Source organism: Perca fluviatilis, chromosome 14 (genome assembly GCF_010015445.1).
Source record: "Perca fluviatilis chromosome 14, GENO_Pfluv_1.0, whole genome shotgun sequence".
NCBI classification, from domain to species: Eukaryota; Metazoa; Chordata; class Actinopteri; order Perciformes; family Percidae; genus Perca; species Perca fluviatilis.
In genome coordinates, this window is record NC_053125.1 from 17,676,715 (window position 1) to 17,687,073 (window position 10,359).

The 10,359-nt window shown below is 33.1% G+C and overlaps 1 long non-coding RNA gene across 3 annotated transcripts; it reads right to left on the reverse strand.

Annotated features, from left to right (window-relative positions):
• Positions 1–5,360: 5,360 nt before the first annotated feature.
• Positions 5,361–8,239, reverse strand: LOC120573415. Of its 3 annotated transcripts, none has more exons than XR_005641722.1 (4): positions 8,184–8,239; positions 7,713–7,863; positions 7,514–7,594; positions 5,361–5,616 (listed from the first exon to the last, which is right to left on the reverse strand). It is a non-coding gene; the product is annotated as an uncharacterized LOC120573415 (long non-coding RNA). The 3 variants fall into 3 exon arrangements; XR_005641724.1 differs by lacking the exon at positions 8,184–8,239 and adding an exon at positions 8,017–8,147; XR_005641723.1 differs by lacking the exon at positions 7,514–7,594.
• Between the last annotated feature and the right edge of the window lie 2,120 nt (positions 8,240–10,359).

The following is a 10,359-nucleotide window of genomic DNA, read 5'->3' on the forward strand; positions in this document are numbered from 1 at the left end:
CTTTTCTCGACATACCATTATGACTCTTTTATGACTTTTTTCGACATACTATACTGACTCTCTTTAATTTCGCTTCATGCTATACCGACTCTTTACAACTGGCATACCATACTGTGACTCTATCACTTTTTTCGACATACTATACTATGAACCGCTTTGACATACTATACTATGACTTTTTATCACTTTTTTCGACATGCTATAGTATGACTCTTTTATCACTTTTTTCGACACGCTATACTATGTTTTATCACTTTTTTCGACATACTATACTATGACTCGTTTATCACTTTTGTTGACATACTATACTATGACTATTTTCAACATACTATACTATGACTCTTTTATCACTTTTGTTGACATACTATACTATGACTCTTTTATCACTTTTTTCAACATGCTATAGTATGACTTTTTTCGACATGCTATAATATGACTCTTTTATCACTTTTTTCGACATGCTATACTATGACTGTTTTTTCTTTTTTCGACATGCTATACCATGACTCTTTTAACACTTTTTTTGACATACTATACTATGACTCTTTTATCACGTTTTTCGACATGCTATACTGTGACTCTTTTATCACTTTTTCGACATGCTATACTATGACTTTTCTCGACATACTATACTATGACTCTTTTATCACTCTTTTTGACATGCTATACTATGACTCTTTTATCACTTTTATTGAAATACTATACTATGACTCTTGTCACTTTTTTCGACATGCTATACTATGACTTTTTTCGACATACTATACTATGACTCTTTTATCACTTTTTTCGACATACTGTACTATGACTCTTTTATCACTTTTTTCGACATACAATACTATGACTTTTTTCGACATACTATACTATGACTCCATCACTTTTTTCAACATGCTATCGTATGACTTTTTTCGACATACTATCACTCTTTTATCACTTTTTTCGACATGCTATACTGACTCTTATCACTTTTTTCGACATGCTATACTAAGACTCTTTTTCGACATACTATACTATGACTCTTTTATAACTTTTTTCGACTTACTGTACAATTACTTTTTTTCAAAATACTATACTATGACTGTTTTCGACATGCTATACTATGACTTTTTTCAACATACTATACTATGACTCTTTCATCACTTTTTTCGACATACTATACTATGACTTTTTTCGACATACTATACTATGACTTTTTTCAACATGCTATACTATGAATTTTTTATCACTTTTGTTGAAATACTATATACTATGACTATTTTCAACATACAATACTATGACTCTTTTATCACTTTTTTCAACATGCTATAGTATGACTTTATCACTCTTTTCGACATACTATACTACGACTCTTTTATCACTTTTTTCGACATGCTATACTATGACTCTTTTATCACTTTAATTGACATACTATACTATGACTCTTTTATCACTTTTTTCGACATACTATACTATGAACATTTTTGACATACTATACTATGACTCTTTTATCACTTTTTTCGACATGCTATACTATGACTCTTTTATCACTTTTTTTGACATGCTATACTAAACTCTTTGATATCAAAATACACATCAATATATGTACAATACAAAGACAAAACGTTTGTTTAAAGAAGCCCTGGGTTTCATCACTTTTTTCGACATACTATACTATGACTTTTTTCAACATACTATACTATGACTTTTTTCTCGACATGCTATACTATAACTCTTTTTATCACTTTTTCGACATGCTATATAACATGACTCTTTTTATCACTTTTTTCAACATGCTATAGTATGACTTTTTTCGACATGCTATACTATGACTCTTTTATCACTTTTTTTGACATGCTATACTAGACTCTTTGATATCAAAATACACATCAATATATGTACAATACAAAGACAAAACGTTTGTTTAAAGAAGCCCTGGGTTTTATCACTTTTTCGACATACTATACTATGACTTTTTTCAACATACTATACTATGACTTTTTTCGACATGCTATACTATGACTCTTTTATCACTCTCTTTTTGACATGCTATACTATGACTCATTACACTTTATTGACATACTATACTATGATTCCTTTTCGACATGCTATACTATGACTTTTTCGACATACTATACTATGATCTCTTTTATCACTTTTTTCGACATACAATACTATGACTTTTTTTGACATACTATACTATGACTCCATCACTTTTTTCAACATGCTATCGTATTACTTTTTTTGACATACTATCACTCTTTTATCACTTTTTTCGACATGCTATACTGACTCTTTTATCACTTTTTTCAACATGCTATACTAAGACTCTTTTTCGACATACTATACTGTGACTCTTTTATCACTTTTTTCGACATGCTATACTATGACTTTTCTCGACATACTATACTATGACTCTTTTATCACTCTTTTTGACATGCTATACTATGACTCTTTTATCACTCTTTTCGACATGCTATACTATGACTGTTTTATCACTTTTTTCGACATACTATACTATGACCTCTTTCACTTTTGTTGACATACTATACTATGACTCTTTTATCACTTTTTTCAACATGCTATAGTATGACTTTTTTCGACATGCTATACTATGACTCTTTTATCACTTTTTTCAACATGCTATACTATGACGGTTTTTTTCTTTTTTCGACATGCTATACCATGACTCTTTTATCACTTTTTTTCGACATACTATACTATGACCGTTTTTACATGCTATACTATGACTTTTTATCACTTTTTTCGACATGCTATACCATGACTCTTTTATCACTTTTTTCGACATGCTATACTATGACTCTTTTATCACTTTTATTGACATACTATACTATGACTCTTTATCACTTTTTTCGACATACTATACTATGACCGTTTTTTTTACATACTATACTATGACTGTTTTATCACTTTTTTCGACATACTATACTATGACTCTTTTATCACTTTTTTCAACATGCTTACTATGACATTTTTTGACATGCTAGACTATGACTCTTTTATCACTTTAATTGACATGCTATACTATGACTGTTTTATCACTTTTGTTGACATACTATACTATGACTATTTTCAATATACTATACTATGACTCTTTTATCCCTTTTTTCAACATGCTATAGTATGACTCTTTTATCACTTTTTTCGACATACTATACTATGAACGTTTTTGACATACTATAGTACGACTTTTTATCACTTTTTTCGACATGCTATAGTATGACTATTTTATCACTTTAATTGACATGCTATACTATGACTGTTTTATGACTTTTTTCGACATACTATACTATGACTTTTTTCAACATACTATACTATGAACTTTTTTGACATACTATACTATGACTTTTTATCACTTTTTTCGACATGCTATAGTATGACTCTTTTAACACTTTTTTCGACTTACTGTACAATGACTTTTTTTCAAAATACTATACTATGACTGTTTTCGACATGCTATACTATGACTTTTTTCAACATACTATACTATGACTCTTTTATAACTTTTTTCGACATGCTATACTATGACTCTCATATCACTTTTATTGACATACTATACTATGACTCTTATCACTTTTTTCGACATGCTATACTATGACTTTTATCACTTTTTTTGACATACTATACTATAACTTTTATCACTTTTTTTCTACATACTATGACTTTTTTCAACATACTATACACTGACTCTTTTATCACTTTTTTCGACATACTATACTATGACTTGTTTCAACATACTATACTGTCTTTTATCACTTTTTTCGACATGCTATACTATGACTCTTTTATCACTTTTTTTGACATGCTATAGTATGAGTTTTTTTGACATACTATACTATGACCCTTTTATCACTTTTTTTCGACATGCTATACTATGATTCCTATATCACTTTTTTTGACACTATACTATGACTCTTTTATCACTTTTTTCGACATGCTATACTATGACTTTTTTCGACATACTATACTATGACTCTTTTATCACTTTTTTCGACATACTATACTATGACTATCATTTTTTTCGACATGCTATACTATGCCTCTTTCATCACATTTTTCGACATGCTGTACTATGACTTTTTTTCAAAATACTATAATATGACTTTTTTCGACATGCTATACTATGACTCTTTTATCACTTTTTTCAACATGCTATACTATGACCCTTTTATCTCCTTTTTCCAAAATGCTATACTATGACTCCTATATCACTTTTTTCGATATATTATACTATGACTTTTTTCAACATACTATACTATGACTCTTTTATCACTTTTTTCGACATACTATACTATGTCTTTTATCACTTTTTCGACATACTATACTATGACTTTTTTCAACATACCATACTAGGACCTTTTTTGACATACTATACTATGACTTTTTATCACTTTTCTCGACATGCTATAGTATGACTCTTTTATCACTCTTTTTCGACATACTATAATATGACTTTTTTCAACATACTATACTATGACTTTTTATCACTTTTTTCGACATACTATACTATGAACGTTTTTGACATGCTATACTATGACTCTTTTATCACCTTTTTTGACATACTATACTAAACTCTTTGATATCAAAATACACATCAATATATGTACAATACAAAGACAAAACGTTTGTTTGAAGAAGCCCTGGGTTTTATCACTTTTTTCGACATACTATACTATGACTCTTTTATCACTTTTTTTGACATGCTATACTATGCCTCTTTTATCACTTTTTCCGACATACTGTACTATGACTTTTTTTCAAAATACTATACTATGACTGTTTTTGACATACTATACTATGACTTTTATCACTCTTTCGGACATACTATACTACGATTATTTTTCAATATACTATTCTATGATTTTTTTCAGCATACTATACTATGACGTTTTTTGTGACTTTATTCGACATACTGTAATATAGTTAACAGTCATACCATACAAACCTCTTTTAACTCACCCTCACCTAATTGGACCCTACCACCTGCACAGGTTATTATAGGGTGAGCTAATCTGAGAAAGCAACATTAACTCTCTGTTTCTGAAAATACCCTTACATATAGATAGATCAGATACTGCTGACATTACTATTTATAAATATATGTGCACCCACAACAATACGCATCCCAAATATTATAAAAATGTCATTCTTTGCAGAACTATCTTACCTATTGTCCAGCCCCTCAGGACCTAATCAGGCAAACCTGCATACACTCTCCTTGATTAAGCTGGTGAGTAGCGTATCTACCCCCCATATCACAGGCAGAACCATAGCAAAATCCTATGAACCCATAAACCAAACAAATGTCAAATGATTAAGAAGCAACTAAACTAAAACATCTGTGGTTAATAAGTGGTTAACTGCTCAAATGTTAAATATTGTTTAATATCATCTCTGTCTTCAAATCTTGGAATGGCTGCTGTCCTCCATGGCCCCTTGGTCGCTTTGCATGGTCTTCTTCACGCTGTTGGAGCGACTTAGCTTCTTCAGGTTCTCCAGCCTCAGAGACGAAAAAAATCCCACCACTGCCACCAAATGTCAAACCACCCACCTCATGCCAAGGACAATGAGGTGGTGGGGCGTTTTGAGGAAGATGGGCAGGAAGCTTTTGAAGTGCAAAAACTGGTGTGTTTATAAACAAAACAACGAAAAAACATACTCAAACACCGGGCAAAATTATGTTTTTGTGACTTTTTTTGGCATACTATACTATGACTTTTCTTCGACATACTATACCATGACATTTTTGTGACTTTTTTCAACATACTATGACTTTTTTTGACATACTATACCATGACATTTTTGTGACTTTTTTTCAATACTATACTATGATGTTTTTGTGACTTTTATTCGACATACTATACTATGATGTTTTTGTAACTTTTTTTTACATTTGAGATTGTCATTGAGTGACTCACAGGAAAAGTGCACACATTTAACAAAATATCTTTTCCATCTCACTCTTACATTAAACTATAGTTTACTTTTTTCAACATACTATACTATGGTGTTTTTGTGACTTTTTCCGACATACTATTCTATGATTTTTTATCGACATACTTTACTATGACTTTTTTGTGACTTTTTTCGACATACTATACTTTGATGTTTTTGTGACTTTTTTCGACATTCTATACTATTATGTTTTGGTGACTTGTTCAATATGCTATACTATGACGTTTTGGTGACTTTTTTCACCATACTATACTATGATGTTTATGTGAATTTTTTCAACATACTATACTATGGCGCTTTTGTGACTTTTTTCGACATACTATGATATTTTTTTGTGACTTTTTTCGACATACTATGATATTTTGGTGACTTTTTTCGACATACTATACAATGACTTTTTATTCAACATACTATACTGATGTTTTTTGTGACTTCTTTTGACATACTATACTATGACGTTTTTCCAACACACTATACTATGACGTTTTTTGTGACTTTTTTCAACATACTATATTGTGACTTTTTCCGACACACTATACTATGACGTTTTTCAATATACTAAGACTTTTTTTTGTCTATGGCGTTTTTGTGACTTGTTTTGACATACTATACTATGACGTTTTTCCGACACACTATACTATGACGTTTTTGTGACTTTTTTCGACATACTATACTGACGTTATTTGTGACTTTTTTCGACATACTATTCTCCACTTATGACTTTTTTACCACTTTTTTTCATATACATTGACTTTTTTTCAACATAATATATGACTTTTTTCTGACAGATACTATACAATAACATATTTTAGGATTAGGTTCCTCCCGTTTACTTTGCTGAACTCTGCACTTTGGTGACAGCTTTGACACACTGTTACAGTAATTCTGTTCATGCTGCTCATACTGTATATATCCAGTGTATTTACACCCCTTACTGTCTATTCCACATACTGTTTGTATTATATTTTCTTCTGTGTATACGCTGTGAATACTTTCCACTTTACTGCTCTATGATCTTCTGGTTCGATGCTAACCTGCATTTTTTTTTCTCAGTACATGTACTCCTGTGCTTTTTTGACACACTAATATGACTTTTTGAACATATTATACTAGACGTTTTTGTGACTTTTTTCGACATACTATACTATTACTTTTTTCAACATATATGTTTTAGTGACTTTTTCAACATGCTATACTATGCCTTTTTTCGACATACTATACTATGATTTTTTCAAAAATAAGTCATAAAAAGTCATGGTATATAGTTTGTCGGAAAAAAGTCAGCATGTCAGAAATAATTCATAAAAAGTAATAGTATGTCAGAAAAAAGTCATAGTTGTGATAAAAATATGCTGTAAAAAAGTCATACATATGCCTACATGATGCATGATGTCAGTGTATCATCACTTTGGGGCAGAAATGTTAACTTTTTAACAGTCATGAAAGATGGTATTACATCCTGTGACCAAAACTAAACAATGTTGGACGATAACTTGTGAAAAACAAATGCAGAATTTGTGTAAAAATAAAAAAGGATGAGAATATATCTTTGCAAGAAATCTACCTGGAAAATCTCAATAAACATCTTTTTTGCCAAATGTGCTGGTAACCATCACTGACGATCCAGACACCTCCTGTCTTGTATCTTGTATGCAAAATAGGTAAGAAAATGGAAACACTGAGCTCTTGATTTGACGATGAAAGAATATGACTGGGTACATGGTAATAACAATAACCTTAAATCACAGCAGTAGCCTAATCACCTGGAGCTTAACAGGAAAATGTGGAAGGGCGGCAGGTGCGATGCTGGCTTCCTATGATCCAGTAGCCTATGACGTCTGCCATATCAAATATGCCAGTATGTCCATCCCATAGTTCTCACGAAGGTGAACACCATCATGACACCCCAGGTGCCTAAATAAAAATAAAAAAAAACATGCTGTGTAAGTATTTGTAAAAATGAATTACAGTACAGATTCACACAGACATGTCAAAATGTTGTGGCCTTGATACAGCAATAATATGAAGCAACATGAAATGCAACGTATTTTGCATACAGTAGCCTACCAATAACACAATGGAAATAAAGTTTCTGTTGAGAAGTAGCGGACATTGAGCTGAGCAGCCACTTGATGGAGTTGGTACTCTAAAGGGATTTCTCCATGACGAAAGGGAAAACCCAACACAAAATGCTAAATAAAAAAAAGACAGTTGACAAACGTTTTTGAACTCACCAAATGTAGGGGGTGTACATGATTATACCACCTGGAGCCAGCGTAACAGAGCAGCTTGTGGAAGAGACGAAAAATATTGGTGCGGCCATCTCAATGGTGCGGCTGGACTTCACCCTAATTAGCAATTAGTTCCTGATTTGGTTCACGTGTTGCTGGGGAATGTACCTTTGATGTAGTGTTACCTGTATTTCAAAATGTAAAGCTTTTGAAGTAAACGAACTAATTGAATAGCCTACATATTTTTGCAATGTTGGATAATTTGTTCATGTATATTTGATTAACTGGGATGGATATCTGTGATTTGGATATGAGGGTGTATTATTTAAGGTTATGTGTGCTTAAAGGAAGTCAATTTTCAAAGGGGCAGCGGGGAAACAAGATGATGTTTTTGGCTAATTCTACGTCCATGAGAGCTCTTACTATAATCTTTAAAAACAAGTCTGATTCTGGTCGGTCAGTCTTTTAATCGAACATCCACTGACACTGTAGCTTTTCACTCGCAGGGAGTGGCTCACGTGGTTGCTTTCCCTTGATGCGCTGCTGACACCATGTGGCCAATGCAGTAACTGCAACTATGAGGTGGTGGCCAATAAGGTTGGCCGGTGGGAAAGGCTGTAGCTGTGTACAGTAGTGCCCCAACAACACATTCATCACCGGCAGACGGTCCCGCTCCCCTCCTAGTGTACCGAATTGATGAACCATCAACTCTAGTTTCATCACGTTCACTTTATATTGATAAAGCAATCATGCATGCCTTTTTCCTGTGTATCACCGTTTCCCCACTCCCAAGACAAATGGGGTGTCAGAATGTTTCCCCCCACACTTCTGCGCTCTGCTGTGAAGAGGACTGTGGGCTCCAAATGGAGGGCCAGGAGGGCTTTCTGTAGGAAACAAGTCACGGCTCAAGTTTAGAGATTCATTTGCTCAGTGACAATTACATAGAGAAGTTAATGAATTATTAACTCCAAAAAAAAACTGCTTGTTTCCAAATATATAGAACTATGAAACAACCAGCAAACATGACTCTGAAACATCTCCAAAGCCCTCCTCTTTTTTTTTTTATTAATTCTTCTACAATATACAAATATTCACACACAAAATGTTTGCAAAAAAACCCTAATGTCTCGTAAACATTCATATATCCTCGTCTTGCAGTTTTGTATCCTATTTCCTTCGTTGTGTGCTGTATTGCCACAATCTTATATTATATATATATATATATATATATATATATATAAACAGAAGCCACTGGATCCTCGGGTCGTCCTGTCACCCAGACACACCTCGCATTACACGGCACCGCACCCTGACATTTCATCGTGTCGCCAGGTCCAGGATGAAGGGAAAAAGGCAGAAATCACAGTGTGAAGCAAGAGCTCTTGACATCAGTGCGCTCGGTGCGGGCCCAGAGGTGAGGAACAGAAACGGGGGCCGTATTGCATGGGTCTGCTTCGAGCTTAGTGTGTGGTAGGGGGGGCAGGTGTTGGTGTATCAACCAGATCTGGATCAAATAGTTCCATTAATGAACAGATAATCCTTAGTGTTTGTCTTTTAAAAAATAAAATAAAAGAAAAAACATGAGGCAAAGATAGTAGAGGCCACATAGTCACCGTACAGCAGAGGCTGTCTTACTTCCTGGCACTCGTGTATCCTTAAATGCGGCATTAACATGGCACTCCAACCACAAAAAGAATTATTTGCACAAAGAATTTGACCAAAATCTGGTAGTGACACCAAATGTTACAAGGAGACAGGGTATTTAAGACAAAGAATGGAAATGGTATGTTGGTATGGCTACAGGACACAGTAAATCAAGTATTAAGGGACAGCTAGATTACAGGGGAAATCACTGGTGTGGGTTAAATCTGCATATTCAATAAACTTTTTTCAGTAAAGATCAGTTCATACAGTAGGAACCCCCACCAATATAAATCTATTCAAAAACATATATAATAACATAATCGTGTGAAAACAAAGTATATATATATATATATTTTTTTTTTTATATATTGAAAGATCAATAAGTAGTGGCACTGAAGATGCATCAGATAATTTTGGCTCTGGCATTATGTGCTGCATCTCCACTGTCGCTGCCCATGTATTTCTCTCATCTCTATATCTTTATTCAATATGTACTCCGCAAGCAGCGGCTCTTTCCCAAAATACCAGGAAAGCA